This window comes from Sturnus vulgaris, chromosome 4 (assembly GCF_052056855.1).
Source record: "Sturnus vulgaris isolate bStuVul1 chromosome 4, bStuVul1.hap1, whole genome shotgun sequence".
NCBI classification, from domain to species: Eukaryota; Metazoa; Chordata; class Aves; order Passeriformes; family Sturnidae; genus Sturnus; species Sturnus vulgaris.
In genome coordinates, this window is record NC_142246.1 from 2826219 (window position 1) to 2842774 (window position 16556).

General features: G+C 47.2%; 1 protein-coding gene across 2 annotated transcripts in view; it reads left to right on the plus strand.

Annotated features, from left to right (window-relative positions):
• Positions 1–235: 235 nt before the first annotated feature.
• SMOX (spermine oxidase) overlaps positions 236–16556 on the plus strand; it is a 60414-nt gene continuing 44093 nt past the window's right edge. The window contains exon 1 of one of the 2 annotated variants that reach the window (XM_014876210.2): positions 236–302. The gene's annotated coding sequence lies outside the window, so the exon portion shown is untranslated. Of the gene's footprint in view, positions 303–11035; positions 11212–16556 lie in introns of those variants that run through there. The other variant, XM_014876209.2, reaches the window with a different exon arrangement.

Genomic DNA, 16556 nt, shown 5'->3' on the forward strand with positions numbered 1-16556 from the left:
AAACATACTATGCAGGCAACAGACCCGATGTTTCTTGGCTAGCAGGGATGATTAGATCTCTATAACTATATGCTACCAAGTGCTCTTGCTACAATAAATAAAGGTCAAAGGCAAGATACTTCCTGCTACTTTTGCTGACACGTGGCTGCCATTTAGTGATTCATAATCTCTACACACGGCTTGGCACACACAGAGGATTTTTTTTTTTTTATAGGAGCTGTATTCCACTTATGCAAACACAACAAAGGATTTAAAGGGACCTGCTTTGAGCCACCTCCACCAGCAGCAAGATTCAGCAAAAGGTAACAAAGACGAGCAGGACCATGGGTTGTAGGTTGAGCTGTGCACAAGAAGTGGGAGCTGATTCTCTGCTGGCTTTTAGGGGTGTTTGTGCTGAAAAATCTTTAAAGCTATGCCTGCTTTTTATTTTTTTAATAGCTTTTTTTCTTCTGTATATCCCAGTGCTTTGTGGAACTGCATAAACACTGATGTGTCTGAGTGGCAGAAAACAAATGCTGGGATATAAGAAAACCTGTTGGTGTTTGGGTAGGATTGTGGTGGGTTCTGGTCTTCTGGTCCCCAGGCTGGGATTTAGTTTTGAGATGGACTCTGATGAGATTAATTTCATTATCTGGGCAGGAAAAGGGAAAAATGATACAGGAGTTAAGTGTTTTGCCATTTTGGATCTGCTCTGTGGTTTGTACAATGTGTTGGTAGCAGGTGTACAGGGGCAATTACAAAAAGATGTGAAATGCTCTTCATATTTAGGAAGAATTTTGGGCATAAACTGCTTGTTCCATCAGGCATTCTTAGTCCTGAAGAGTTCAGTTGTGTAAGATTGTGACTATTTTACTAGGGACAATTTTTTTTGTTTCTGTGGAAAATACCTGCAAGATTCAGATAAACCTGAAACATCAGGATGTGGAGAACCACTGGGTATTTGGGTGTTTGTCCTGAACAAAGTGAAAAGGAATGACTTTTTTAACATACTCTCACAGCTTCTCAGGCTGCACTAAAATTCTGCCTCTTCTCCCATTTTGATTTGTTTCAATGACTTCATAAGATATTTCCAGCTGGAGGTGGACTGGGGGATGTGAATCTCTGAGCAAGTAATTCCATGGAGGATTGTCTGCTACCTTTGGTGGTCAGTCCACTTCATTTCCTTTTGGTAACCTTATTTTTCTACTGTTTATTCAAGAAAAGTTCAGGGAAATGGTTTGAATTCTGTTGTTTGAGTGAATTCACCATGCAGTCATGGAATTGTAGAATCATGGAATGGTTTGGGTTGGAAAGGACCTTGAAGGTCATCTTGATCCAATCCCCTGCCACAGGCAGGGCCACCTTTCACTGTCCCAGGCTGCTCCAAGCCCCATCCAACCTGGCTGGGACACTTCCAAGGATGGAGCAGCCACAGCTTCTCTGGGCACCCTGTGCCAGGGCCTCCCCACCCTCACAGGGAAGAATATTTCTCAATATCCCATCCAAATCTTGCCTCTTTCAGTCACGTTGGGGTTTGCATTACAGCCCTCAGTTGTATGCACTTAGTTGTGCACCAAGAGCTGGTTCCTACATGGGATCCAGCAGCTGAGGGGCTCAGGAGAGGAAAAGCTGGCTGGGGAAGGGGAATTTGAGTGGGAGCCTTGCAGTCCGTGGTCCTGGTGACTGAATCACGCTGCTGATGTCATTTATTAGGGCTGTTTCCTGCTGAGGAACACACTCAGCATCACACTCCAGGTCTCCAGCCCCTGCTGGCACGCTCCAGAGCAGTGAATCACCAGTGCTGTTTGCTGAGCTGAGTCACTGGTGTGGACAGAGACCTCTCAGAAAATATTCCTTGGTGAACAAACTACACCAGGAACTCAGTAAAAAAAAAAAAAAAAAAAAAAAAAAAAATCCAGGTTCGTTTTTGGTGTCCTTTGCCTGATGAAAGGAGAATTTTTCTCAGTGGAATATCTCTGCTCTGAGGTGGTGTCTGGGTGCAGAGTGACCTGTGTTTCCAGCTGGCAGAACAAAGGCAGGGATCGTGTTTGAAGGCTGTTTGTTCAACGTCCCAATAACAAGACTTTGGACAGCTGGAAACTTTGGGAAGCAAAACTTGTATTTCATTATCTTTTTTTTTCCCCCCTCTTCTTTTCTTCTGAATCCTAAGGAAACAGAGGGGGAAAAAAAAAAGTTTAGGTTTTTTTTCCTGTTCAACCAAAAAAGAAATTGTGCAAGGAGAGGGCAAAAGTTGTTCCAATGCCAAATTATCACCTGCTCACTTTAATATTGGCTCATATAAGTAAAAGAAGAACTGAAGGAGCACACAAAGGAGGTCTGGAAAAATCCTGTGTTCAAGGGGCAAGGTAGAGAGGGAACAGCCAGCCAGTGTCTTGGCTCCACAGGAACTAGTGGCCAGCAAACGAAATTAGTGGGATACATCCATGAAGGTGGGTCCTCATGCAATGGGTAGCTGAGCTGGAAACATCTTTCTGAAGGATATTGTGGATACAAAAAGGTTCAGGAGGTAAATGGGCAACTGAGAGATGATGGAATTTATGGAGAAATATCTTCTGGGATTTTCTATGCAGACAAATCCCATCAGGCTCAGGACATCCCTTGAGGTGAATACAAAGAAGGCAAGGAGAGCTTTGAGGAGAGGTGTTTTGTATGTTCGACCCAACTTCAAGCAACTGCTCGTAGCCACTGGTTTTATTGTTTTCACCACCACTTTAACCTGAAGCAGCAGGAAAAAAAATGAAGAAAAAATTTTTTGGCCATCAGAGTTGGGAACAGCATCCCTGGGCACAAGGGGCAGGAAAGTGTCCTTTATGTAGGTAATCCCAGGTTTGAGGTGCTCCAAATGACACCGGAGAGCACCTTATGAGGATGCTCAGCTTTGTCTTACATTTTCTTTTCCAAGTCCCTTCCTACCTTCATCTGCACCAGTCAAAGCAGCTTCTCAAGCTGGATGGAGCCTGGCCCAGAGCACTGTGGCTCTTTTTATTCTCCTAATGTGTCCCAGCAACACTGGGCAGCCAGCCTGGCATTTTGACTGAGATTTTAAAGGCTTGCTATTACTCATTTCTCTTTTTCCATTTCTCTCCCAGCAACACTGGGTAATTTTACTTTTGTTTTTTTTGTTAAACTCTTGTTTTGCCCTTCCTTTGGGGATGGGGACAAGGGGCATAGCTCCTCAAAAATTATTTAGGCACCAGATCCCTGCTAGCATCCATCACCAGCTGAAGTGTGCTGCTACCTCTCTCCTTTCCCACCTCAGAGCCAGGCAAACACATTCTGTTCTTTTGGGATTATATCCTGGAGATCTGAATGTCACAGCAGGCTGTGCAGTTTAACACAGGAAACATTTGTGCCTGCTATTTAAGAGAAATAAGTTGCTCATGTTTCCCTGGGAACCAGCCCATCAGTCAAGCTCACTTGACTCGCCTGTTATTAAAATAAAATGTGAAAGAGTAAATGGATATACTGCAAGATGTGCAAGGGCAAAAATGCTATCTGAGTGTACTTTGTATCCAAAATACGCATCCCTGTGTAAAGAAGGAGTGTTTTTTCAGCTTTTCCAGATGGATTGCTGCTCTTTTGGATTCCTTTTGCTGGCAGTGTTGCATCCTCACACACAGAACTTGGAGCTGACTGTAAAAGAACGCCCTGTAGCTCAGCAGTTGTGCTATTACGTCTGTGTGCAGGTTACACACAACACTTGCTCCCCCTGGCACTGCTTTTCCTGCCTGCCTGTGGCTGTACCGAGCCTGTATTCTTTATTTCACCTCTTAGGCCGTTCCTTCAGAGCATTTCTCTCCACCCCAGCAGTGTTTCTGCGCCTCGTTTTGTGCAGGTTTATATGAGGGTTTATCTTTAAGACCTGCCACTCGGAGAGGCAGCAGGTTATCCGTGGGGCAAGGCTATTTTTAGGGAGAGCAGTGCCAGGATGGCTCACAGCTCTTGGCAGCCAACACGTGCAGAGCACAAAGGCAGCCTCTGTGCTCAGAACTCCAGGAGCTGGGAGCCAGGCACGGGCAGGGAACAGGGCACAGCAGGAACACTGTGGGCAGGGAGAAGGGCTGGGAGCTGCGGGGAGGCTGCAGTGGGCACCGCAGTGCCAAGGCACAGGAGGGGATGCAGGGGATGCAGAAACTGGGATGGAAACTGGGTAAGATTGGATATGGCACTGTGGTCTAGCTGAGGTGTTAGGGCATGGGTTGGACTTGATGGTCTTGAAGGTCTCTTCTAACCTAGTCATTCTGTGAATTCTGTCAAACAGGGGAGGCTCTCAGGATCATTCTCTGGCTTTTACAGGTATCAGCCCTTGGCTTTTGAAGGGAAATATCCAAACCAGTAATGCCTAGAAGAGAGATATATTATCTGAAACACCTGGCCAGTGCTGGAGATCCAAAACGAGACTAGTTTGCATTTTTCCACCCTGCTTTCCTCTACCTGCTGTGAGATAAAGGCAGGAGCTGTGCTGCTGTCAGCGGCAAAGCCTCCTCCCAGATTTCCACATTCAACCCTGTTCCTTTGCACCTGCCAGATTTTCATTTCCTGGATTCTTTTTTGTGTTTGGACTCGTTTAAGTGATTGTGGCTTTATGCAACCTGTGCTGCACTGACGACAAAGGGGTGTAAATGCTCATAGCTGCTTTCACAAGAAGGTATGTTGGGTGAGATAAGACTGGCTCTCCCAGGAATAACTTGTGAAGGATGTGCTAGAGGTGCACAAAATAGTGATAAGTTGCTGAGAATCCAGCTGTTCACTGTGTCACACAACATAAGGACATGAGAGCATTCAGGGCTGGAGCACCTCTCCTGTGAGGAAAAGTTGAGAGAGCTGGGGGTGTTCAGCCTGGAGAAGGCTCCAGTGAGAACTTAGAGCCCCTTCCAGGGCCCGAGGGGCTCCAGGAGAGCTGAAGAGCGACTCTGAACAAGGGATGGAGTGACAGGACAAAGGGAATGGCTTCCCACTGCCAGAGGGAAGGGATAGATGGGATATTGGGAATAAATCTTTCCCTGTATAGGTGGGGAGGCCCTGGCACAGGGTGCCCAGAGAAGCTGTGGCTGCCCCTGGATCCCTGGAAATGTCCAAGGCCAGGGTGGATGGGGCTTGGAGTGACCTGGGCTAGTGGAAGGTGTCCCTGCCCATGGCAGGGCATTGAAACAGGATGATCTTTAAGGTCCCTACCAAGCCAAACCACTCTATGAATCTCTGATTCTAGGATGAATGGAAGTAGCCAGCTCCATGCAAATCAAAGGATGTGCCATTGATATATTATTCCTTGATTCATTGTCAATATTTACCTGAAGAGAGCAGACCACCTTGTGGAAACAAAAGATTATTAAATACAGGGGAGCCATGTCTACCCCACAAAGTCCCTGACAGAAAATAACTGGGAGCTGAGTGGTGAATCCTGTTTTCCCACTCCTGGAGACTCAGGTTATCCCCTGGCCAGCACAAAGGTGTGGAGATAGTGCCACTTTTTAACCTGCTTTCTGCCTGTGCTCTAGGGAAAGCACTGCCAATTTTCCCCATCCAAATGAAACCAAAAGGGCACTTTAGGTACAAGAACTCAAAGAAATGGAATCATGAAGGATTTTTAAATTTAGTAGAGAGAAATTTGTGGTAAGAATAAGTATTTGGGACTTGAAGCTTGACAGATGTAAGCCAGAAGGAGCAGCACATTTCCAGCTTTTGGGGTGTGCTTGCTACCCAAATTTATTGAGGATTGCAAATGATCTTTCACACGTGGATTTTTTTTTTCCATTGTTGAGATTGGATACTTTTCTCAGCAGCTATATCCTTCCAGAAATCCATGTAGGAAAGTGTAAAACCTGTAGCTCTCAGGATATTAAAAGAAATTACTGCTTGAGCAGTTTCATTCCGGAAATCACCCTCCTAGAAAGGAACAAGGATGAACAAACACGAGGGGGGGAATTTCTCTTTCTCACCTGGACGAGTTTTATTTCTAACCACAAAGGTGAGCTGGGTGGTTGTTCTATGTCCAGATTGTTCATCATCACAGGGAAATATTTATGAGAGAGCTCCCTGTCACCTTGACTGCCTGTCAAATGATGACTGAATAGCAAAGGTCATTGTTACTCATTCCCATGAACTGCTGCAGCTACACTGGGATGACTGGAAGGTCACAAAGACTTTTTTAGCAAAGGGCAGACTCTCTGAAGTGACTTTTGAAACTGCCTGTAGCCTGAATTTACTTTCAAAGGGAGGCTGCTGGGCTTTCAGGTTCCCTTTGTAGTCTTGGTAAAACCTTTTATTGACTTATTGTCAGGGGATTGTGAGGAAAAGGGGAAAAACCCTCACAGGAGATGATACTGTTTGATCTCTCTCCTTCCACGTTGTACTTATGATCCACAGCCTTGCTTCAGATAAAATTTCTGGTGGGATTTTGTATTTATGTTAGAATGCTTCTGTCTCCTGCCCCGGACGTGGGTTTGGTTTTTCTCCTGGGAATGTATGTTTTTGTTTGAGTGCTCAAGTGCTCCTCAAGTGGGTGAATGAATCATGGAAATTTTGTATTACGGACGGATGGAAAGATAATAAAGCATTATATGTGGTAAGTTTGCTTTGCTTACTTTGCAGGTAAAAGAGATTAGTCTTTCTCTAGTAAACAAACAGTGTAGAGGATGGAAAAGCCAGCTGGGCTTGTTTGGAGTTGGTGTAGTTATTTAACACAGGTATTTTTTTCACACTGTACGTGGTATCCTGCTTGGGAAACACAAGCAGCTTTGTCACTGTGTGTCACCCTGCCTAGAGCAGGAGCCAAAATCAGTACTCAGGTACCCTTAGGATAATAATTCCTGGGTTAGAAAACTGGAAGCCCCTCTTCTGACTTACACATTTACTGTTCAAGTTATATTTTAACTTCATGAGGGTCCTGCCAGATATCAGTGTGTGAGTGGACCCCCCAAAAACTTGAGCCAAACTCGTGGGATCTTTTCACTGCAGACATGCTCCTAATGCCAAAGCCAAATCTTGGCAAGAGTGGGCAGCCTCTGAAGCACAGCATGCCCTGGGGCTCATATCACGAGTCTTTGTATTGAGATTCCTGACTTCAAGTAGATAACAGCACTTTTCCCAACATTTTTAAATCTGAGGATGAAAAATGCTGTGCAACAACAGTAAAGGGCAAAACCTTTTTATGCCAAACATCAGGAATGTGGTGTTTTGGAGCACAGAGGGGTACTCTGTGCTGTCTGTTTTTATTTGCCACTCCTGCTCTCTTTTTCAGGCAGCTGGATCATTGTCTTCCTAAAAAAAGCTTCATGCCAGGCTTAATGCTCATCTCACCTGACAGTTCTAGGAATGGGGCATTATGTTGGTCAATAGGAATCTAGAGAACAATCACTTAATGGCTTTAAGTCATTATTGTGCTTGTCAGAAAATAAAAAAGCAACATCAGTCCATCCAATAGATCTTGGCCAGACTTCAAACATGCCCAAACTGAGAACACAGTTTCACAGAGTGCCCAGGTACCCTCCCACCCTCATGTATGTGCCCTCCATGAGCTCTCCTGATTTGTTTGCTGGAATTCCTTCCCCATCTCAAGGTGTGTGTTGAAGGACATGAGACCTGAGCTATTTCTGTCCATTCTGTGGTGAAAAAAACCCTTCCAGAAAGAGACCCTTCAGGTAATCATACCCTTTTCTTTCTTCACATTGATTATGTCTCTGGATTGAAGCTCTGAGCAATCTTTTCAGGTGTGTTGCACAAAGGTTTTTCTCCCCCCTAGTTTTTGGGTTAGGCTCTCCAGACGTTTACCATTTGCTTTACATTTCAGTCATAAACCTGTCCTTCACTAGTGCTTCCCAGGAAAGATGCTTTATTCACTGTGTGATCTGCTCACAGAAAACAAATGTCAAAGGCACAAAAAGTGCTGATTCTAGGATTTCATCACATTTCCTTTGGACTACTGTCTGCACAAGGCACCAGCCTCGGTCATATCTGTCAATTACTCTTCCTTAATGCATTGAACACTGTATTAAACATGGCCTTGCAAGGTATTTTAGCTTTATTTTCCCACAGGTAATTGAATTTCTATGTATCCTCAAAACGCCTCACAAACATTCCTAGGGTTTAGGGCTGGCTCTGTTGCCAAATTTAAACTGGAGAAAGAGGGTAGAGCCCAGGGGACTCCTAATACCTAGAGCTTTCTAGATTTAGTTCAAATCCTTCACATTGCAGCCAGGCGAGCTCAGAGCTGGTGCAGCCCTGCAGCACAGTTGTTTATTTGCTGTGGAGGAAATAGAAGTGCCATTCAGTAGGAATTGGCTCACCAGCTTTCCCAGCTGCTGGATGACAAGCATCCCTCATGGTTCAGCTTCCCTGCGGGTACAGGGGGCACCAGTCTGTCCTTTGTGGCTCCTCTTTGGCTACCAACAAATGTGGCCTGGATTTGAGGCAGCCCTGAGGGGCAGGTGTTGCTCTGTGAGATGCTGAGGACTCCAGGCAGGAAAACCTGGCTTCCCCTCCATCCTCTGCAGATAAGTATCTCCAAACTCCACCAAACTGTCCCTATTTCCTTATCACCTCTGACTTTGTCTGGTCTGGTGGGAAAGGCTGCTCTTTCCAGCCTCGCTGCCAATTCCTCTCTTTCCAGACACAGCTGATTGGAACAGGGATATGGCTCATTTCCCTGAAGTCCTTTAATTTGCAAAGCTCTGCTTCCATCTGTAGGCTAGGTGGAGACCCAGTGCTGAGGCTGTGAGGCACGTGTGGGAGGGCAGAGCCCACCACCAGGCACAGGCTGGCTCCTGGGGTGTGCTGGATGGGGACAGCCATCCCAATAGCTGGCAAGCTCACAGACCACATCTCAAAAAGTGTGTGGCCATAGAATATTCTAAGTTGGAAGGGACCCACAAGGATCATCCAGTCCAATTTCTGGCCCCTCTGGCACATGACAACCCCAACCACCCCACCCTGTTCCTGGGAGTGTTGTCCAAACATTCCTGGAGCTCTGGCAGCCTTGGGGCTGCACCCATTCCCTGGGGAGAAGAACCTTTCCTTGATATCCAGCTAAACTCCACCTGAAACAGCTTCATGCCATTTTCTTGGGTCCTGTCAATGGCTACCAGAGAGCAGAGAACAGAGCTGCCTCTCTACTTCCTTTCCTAAGGAAGCTGCAGACCATGGAGAGGCCTCTCCAGCTGAACAGACTAAAGGACCTCAGCCACCCCTTGCAAGGATTTCCCTCTAGACCCTTCTCCAGTTTCATGCTGCTCCTTTGGATGCTCTCTAAGAGCTTTATATCCTTCTTATATTGTCCCTTGTCCTATACTGATTGTCAAACATTACCGTGGCTTCAACATCTGGGTGCTTCGAGGGGCTTTAAAGGGTTTGAAGTCCAGTGGTGATGGCAGCACCGAAGGGCACTCAGGGAAGCTCAAGGTCTGGAGGAAAACAGCCTGCAAGCACTGCATATATGAAATTGAAAAGTTTGCACAGTTGTCTGGTGGAAGCTGGGAACCCCAAATCCACGTTATTCTTGCTGTTTTCCCCAGATGTTTTGGCTGGCTCAGCAACCTCAGCCCAGCCGTGCAGGTGCAAACCTCTGGCAGGTGGCTGAGCGTGTTTTATAAAACCTTAAAATGCTTGAAGGCAGCGTGCAGACACGACTGATTTCCATCCAAGGCGCAGTCTTTCCTCCAGACTTTCCCTCCAGGCATCCAAAAGCAATTTCAGCCAGCGTTTAATGGGAAGGCTGCGGGATGTCTGAGTGCTCCAGCTCCATGCTGGACCTGCATCCCGTGAGTAACACATTGCTCAGTCCTGGTCACAAACTTTTTTTGGAAAGAAGCTGTGATTTAATAAAACCTGTGTTTATGGGGCTGCTGCTTGGAGAGGAGACTTTTACCTTGCAGCTGCATGAAAGGTATCAAATTCAGAAGGAACTAGGATGTCTTCCCTTTGCTTTAGGGCTCTGAGTGCCATCTCCCAAATTGTGACACTGGAACTGGATTTTTTTGGCTTTCCCCTCAATTTGGAAGAAGTCTCCATGGCACAGGCTCTGTGCCCAGAGCCACTTAGGAGTATTCTTATTATATACAGAATTGCAGAATGGTTTGGGTTGTAAGGAACATTAAAGATCACTCAGTTCCAACCCCCTGTCATAGGGAGGGTCTCTTTCCACTAGACCAGGTTGCTCAGAGCTTTGTCCAAACTGGTCTTGAACATTTCCAGGGATGGGGTGTCCAATATACATTTAGAATATGTATACATATATCTATATCTATATATATATATACACACATGCAAAATGTTCATATAAATAGTATATATTATGTATACATAATATTTACATAATATTATAACAGATATGTATAATTATATAGCATATATTTCTGTTACATTTATTTTTACAATTTACATTATATTTACATTGCATATATATAATATATAAATATATAATATATATATTATTATAGTGTTTATATATTTGTTGGAGAAAGTCCTTTGCTAGCTTTTAGGGGTCTTCAAGCCGAAAAAAATTTAAAGCTACGCCTATTTTTGATTTCCTACAACTTTTTTTTTCAGTATATCACACTGCCTCGTGAAACTGCATGAACACTGCTATCAGTGAGTGGCAGAAACCAGACGGTGAGAGATAAGAAAGTATGACGGTGTTTGGGTAGTGTTATGGTGGGCTGTGTTTTTCTGGTCCACAAGCTGGGGTGAGTGGACTCCGATGAGATTAATTTCATTGTCTGGACAGGAATAGGAAAAAAACTGTGCAGGAATTAAGTTATTTTCCACACTGGGTCTGCTGTGTAGTTTGGTGAACGCCCCGGAGCTGGGGTATCAAAGCAGCCTTGAAGCACAGCGGCAACCCAAAAGGTGAAAAACACCCGTCCCGCTTAGGTAGAAAATTAGATTTAATATACTTGTTTCACCCAATAGCCGCCGGTACCCTTAGAGTTCCACGTTCCAGCCGCAGGAGCGGGGCGGAGGAAGAGGCGCAGGAGGCGGAGAAGGGGAAAGAGGAGGAGGAGGAGGAGGAGGAGGCGGGGGATGCTCGAGGCGGAGCCGGGGCGGGCCGCAGGGGAGGTGGCTGGAAAACAGGCCGGCGCTGGTTCTCGGCCCGCAGTGCCCGCAGCCGCCGCTCAGCCGCGCCGGGAGCCGCTCAGCCGCGGGAGGCAGCGAGGCGAGAGCCGGGCGGGCGCCCCGACCCCGACAGTCCCCTCCGGCACCGCACCGCACAGAGAGGTACGCGGCGGGCCCGGGCCCCTCGGAGCGCTGCCCTCGGCCCCGTCAGCCCCCTCAGCCCCCTCAGCCGGCACCTGCGGCGGGAGGGCCGGTGCCGCCTCGGCGGGGCTGCCCGGCTCCGTCCCCGGGCAGCGGCGGGGAGAGGGCGGGGGGCTTTGTCTGGGGGCACAGAGCCGCCACCCGTCCCGCACGGCCGCATCGGCGAGCCGCTCCAGGGGCCGTTCCCGTGCCCCGTCCCACACACCTGCCCGAGGGTCCTTCCCGTGCCCCATCCCGAGCGTGATCCCAGAGGAATCAGCCCTGTGTCCCATCCCACACACCTGCCCGAGGGTCCTTCCCTGTGCCCCATCCCACACACCTGCTCGAGGGGTCCCTCCCTGTGCCCCATCCCATACATGATCCCAGAGGAGCCAGCCCTGTGCCCCGTCCCACACCACCATCCCGAGGGTTCAGCCCCGTGCCCCATCCCATACATGATCCCAGAGGAACCATCCCCGTGCCCCATCCCATACAAGATGCCAGAGGAGCCAGCCCCGTGCCCCATTCCCACACCACCACCCTGAGGGTTCAGCCCCGTGCCCCATCCCACACACCACCACACTGAGGGGCCGTTCCCCATTCCCCATCCCACAGTCGCACCTCCCCGAACCACTCCAGGGCAGGTTCGCTGTGCCCCATCCCAGGCGTCCCAAAGCACGCCAGGAATTTGCTGACCCTCTTTCCTTGACACCCCAGCCCAGGCGCAGAGCAGGTGTCATCCCCGCCGCTTTCTATGGGCACCGTGGGAGAAAGCATCTCTCTCTCGGCCAAAGGCGGAACACGCATGGTTGTGCTGGGATTTTGGGATGGTTTAGGTGTTTTTTTCCCCCCTCCCTTGTGTTGATGTCAGTGTATCTCCCGCATGTGACACGAGTCCCCGCGTTCCTCCGCATTCCCCGCTTCGGCGTTGCCGGTGATGACACGGAGAGGAGAGCAGAGGTTAAGTGGGGAAGTCACCGTGGTGGGGATGTGAATGACGAGCGGTGAAGGCTCGCTCCCTGCTTGTTTGTGTTCCTGGTGTTTTCGTGTTTGTACAAAGCTGTTACAATACCGAGGGTTGGTTCGCACCGATCTGTCGTTTTCAGTGGAATCCATCGACTTCTGTCTTTGAGATCGGCGTGGTAGATGAGGGATTAGTCAATGCCGGGCACTGAAATGTACAAAGCTAATTGTCAGTTACTGAAACTGACCTCAGAGCTTTTATTTACATTCTCAAGCCCATACACAGAACTGCTCTGCGTCCTTGCTCCGCTCATCCCAAAAAATGCTTTCTGTGGGTTATAGACACGCTGTCTCAAACCTGGTGCCGGGACCAGCTCTAATTGCCTGATACATTAGACGCAGACACGAGCTTTACATAAAAGTGAAACCATATGTATCGCCTAACACATGGTCACTCTGTGATCCTGCACAAACAAAGTTGAGCCCAGAGCCCTGTCCTTAGCTCACCCTGTTGATCCACTTTTCCCATAGCCTGTGAGACGCAGTTATGTTCCCAGAGTTACCAGACAGGTTTCGTGGAGAACAAGAAATCAGCCCAGGAGCATTTCTATGTGTTGTGCAAGAATGCTGTTATGTTCTCAGTCCTTTACAGATGTTGTTTTATTGACTTAGTGATAACATTTTACTCTCCTAGGTCCTTTTCCCTTTCCAGATTGTTAGGCCAGCACTTACTAATCTTTTATGGCACTGCTGTGGAACAGATGTACTGTGTTTTTTAGGGAGTAGCAAGCTCTGTGGTTTCAGCTGGCTTTGCCTCTAAAATAAACCAGCACTGCCTCTCCCTCGTGCTGCTGTTGTGGAGTGGGTAGCCGGACTAGGAAGCCTGTTTGGATGGCTACTGAGCTGGCAACAATCCAGCAGGCATGGGTCTGACTCAGTGCCTGCATCCAAATCATTGCGTGGCTGATCAAATGTTTACCTGAACTTCTTTGGGTTTGGAGCAGCATCCAGCTGGTATTTTGACTAAGCTGTATGTGGAAAGGGGTGTAGAGGTCTGAGGCTTTAAATGCTAAAAATGCTGGCTGATGTTGGGTGCTGTGGTCACTTATCCCTGTCCATCCTTTGGCTCTGTGGAGCAGAGGCTCTGGAGCTGTTCCACTTTGTGCCACGCTTCCCTGAAGTGCTGGAGTGTGTGGCTGGAGCACCACAAGCACTCTGCACGTGTCCTGGGATCCCGTGGCCTCAGCCCTGCTGCAGGCACTCCTGGTTGTCCCCCTCTGGTTTGGGCTGGGAGCTCTTTCTCCCCGTTGTGTCTCTCCCACCAAAGTATCACGAGTTAGCTGTGGTGTCGCTGAAACTCAGTGTTTTACTGGGATGGAGGAATCTCAGTTGATTTGGTGGCACTGGAGGGGTTGAGGTAGAGTTTGGAGAGCTCTGTCAATCTAATAGGTGTGATGGTGCTTTTACTGACCTCCACCTTAGCCAAGTAGTGTAATTTAGGTTTTTCTCACTCATCCATCCTCAAAAACTATTGGACCCCTGCCCATCTCTGCCTCAGAAGCTTGGAGGAGTATTCCTGCATCTCGCTGCCAGCCTCAGGAGTGTATCTGCCTGTCTCTCAACCCCATTTCCATCATCTCATGTTTTCTGTTCAAGTCATCTCACTGAAAATAATCCTTCTAATCAAATCTGAGGTTCTCCAACTAAATTCCTACTGGCCCAAGTGAGTGTCTAAGGAAAATTGTGATGCTGACCTCTGAAGTACGTGGAATTACTTTGTATGATTGAGTTATACAAAAAAGAGACAGAAATTATTTTCTCTGGTTTTTTTTTCACAAGTATTGTAACGCAGCCTGCTGTGCTTCACAAATCTCACTGCTGTCTCCTCTCAGTAATTGTAATTAACAGACCAGAAAATGGAAAAATGTGGAAATACCCTTTCCCACTGGCCACAAACATTAGTCCTCTCCAGAAGTTAATGAAGTCAAGTCTATGGAAATTAAATAACTTTTCTTTTTTTTAGTTCTGTTGGTGAGCAAAACATTGTGTCAGAATGGTAAATAATAAATAAAAGAGCTGTAAAGATCTCCTCTTGTAATTGATGTGCATGAAGAATGGATTTGAACTTTTCTTTCTCTGAAGAGTCTAAACCTCTGGCTTTAAGATGTGCCTGAGGGATCTGTCCTGCTCTGCTTGCATGCAAAAACTGATCTAAGTAGAGCAGTAATGTGTGAGAGAGATGGCAATCCACCATGAGAATAGGGAATAGAAGCATAACCATAAAAAATCCCAAATGCAACCAATTCATCAAATTATGGAATCCTAAGACACAAATAGTTTTACAAGTGACACTTCAAAACCACCTTTGTGGTGTTTCCAGACTGTGTTACCATCTTTGTTGTCTTCCTGTTGAGGGAACATGGACATTTTCAGCTACCTTGATGTTGTGTCCCGTTTTCATTGGCTCTGTTGCTGTGTTGGCTTTGCTGTATCTGGGCATTCTGTGTTCTGTGTTGAGGCCATGTGGGTGTGTTTACTGTAATAAATCTGGAGTTTACAGGAATCACCGTGGAAATGGGTTGAAAATCTTTCTTTGCATTTTTTTCTCCTTCTTTTTTATAATCTAATATTTCAGTGGTTTCTTCTTGTTTTAACAAAAGATTCCAGAAATACTATGGGTGGCAATATGAACCACTTGGAAAATAAATCTTCATGGTGACTCCAGTTACCACCATGAGCATGGGGGCACCTGAGGAGCACCTTGGTGTGGTGCAGGTGGTGTATGGCTGTGCTCTGGAGAGTGGCTTTGGGGGAACTTTAGTTTGAGGTCCTGTTCTTGTGTTTCCACCAGACCCAGTGCCCTTGAGGGCCCCTGGGATAAGGTTGGACTGGAAGCTGGAGGAGAAGTGCAGGTGGGTGGCTGAGAGAGCTGGGAATGTCCACCTGGAGAAGAGAAAGCTCTGGGGATACCTTGGACCACCTTCCAGTGCTTAAAGGGACTCCAGCACAGCTGGAGAGGGATTTTGGATAAGAGCCTGGAGTGGCAGGTCAAGAGGGAATGGCTTCCCACTGACAGAGGAGACTTCTGGATTAGATATTAGGAAGAAGTTCTTTAGTCAGATGGTTGATGAAGCTCTGGCACAGAAGCTGTGGCTGCCCCTGGATCCCTGGAAGTGTCCAGGGCCAGGCTGGACTTGGAGCAACCTGGGCTAGTGGAAGGTGTCCCTGCCCATGGCAGGGGAGTGAAACAAGATGAGCTTTCTGTCTCTTCCAACCCAAACCAGTGACTGAGGCAGCAGCCCTGAGCTGTGGATAGCTCAGCACACAGGGTTTTTATCACAATGTATTTGCTGTCTGAACCCGACAGCAGCATGACAAGGACGTTTGCTCTGGGAGATGTGCTCTACATTCCGGTGACCTTTTCCTCTGGAAATCTTTAAATGCAGTGAATGTGGAGGTGTTTGGTGAATTTTAATCACGGCTTTAAGTTTTAAGTGCAGTTCTGGTGTTATTTTTCATGGTGACTCGAAGGTTTTGTTTTGTGACATGTTGGGGCCAGGGCTGTGAGGTTGCAAGGATGGGATGGAAGGGAAGTTGTAAGGATGCAGCAGGGAGTAGTTTGGCTCTGAGAAAGGCCTGGGTTGCTCTGAAGGTGATGAGCTCAGCAGCAGGAATGTAATGAAGGAGGGGTTAAAAAGCCCCTCCCTGCTTTTCCTGCTGGAGTTTGATCCCTGAGCTATTCTCGGGTAGTTCTCTGCTACCAGACCCTCCTTTAAAGTCTCAGTTAAACAAGGCACTTATTGTTGGTGCTCTCTGATTCCAAATGATGGAGGCTGGCAGCTTGCTGGGTCTGAGGGAAACAGATTTTGCAGCCCCAGAGTAGTGATTTACACAGGGTTGTTGTTGGATATTCCCTCTTTGGGGCAGTTTTCCACATCATGCTCTGAGACCGTGTTTTTCTCACTTCCTGGAGTAGAAGGATGGAGGGAGCACTGGGGGCTACAGAACGGATCAGTGCCAGAAAAGGAGTGAGGAGATCTCAGCTGTGGAGGGCCCTAAAGAGCTGAACTGATGTAAACCCAGACTGTGGGGAATTTTTGGTTTGGTAACTTTCATTTCTTTAATCCAATAGGTCTTTCAAGGGCTGCAGAGCCTTTATAATGGCTTGAAAAGTTCATTTAATTCACTTAAAACACTTTCTCTGTGTGTGTGTACTTATTGAGTTCAAAGGCAGGAACTACCTTTTAAGAAATAAGAAAATATTTGTTTTCCTGGCTGATGAAGTAGAAGACTAAATGGACGTAGATAACTTTTAAAGGAAGGATACTTAGTTATTCATTTCTTCACCATTCATTATTCTGCAT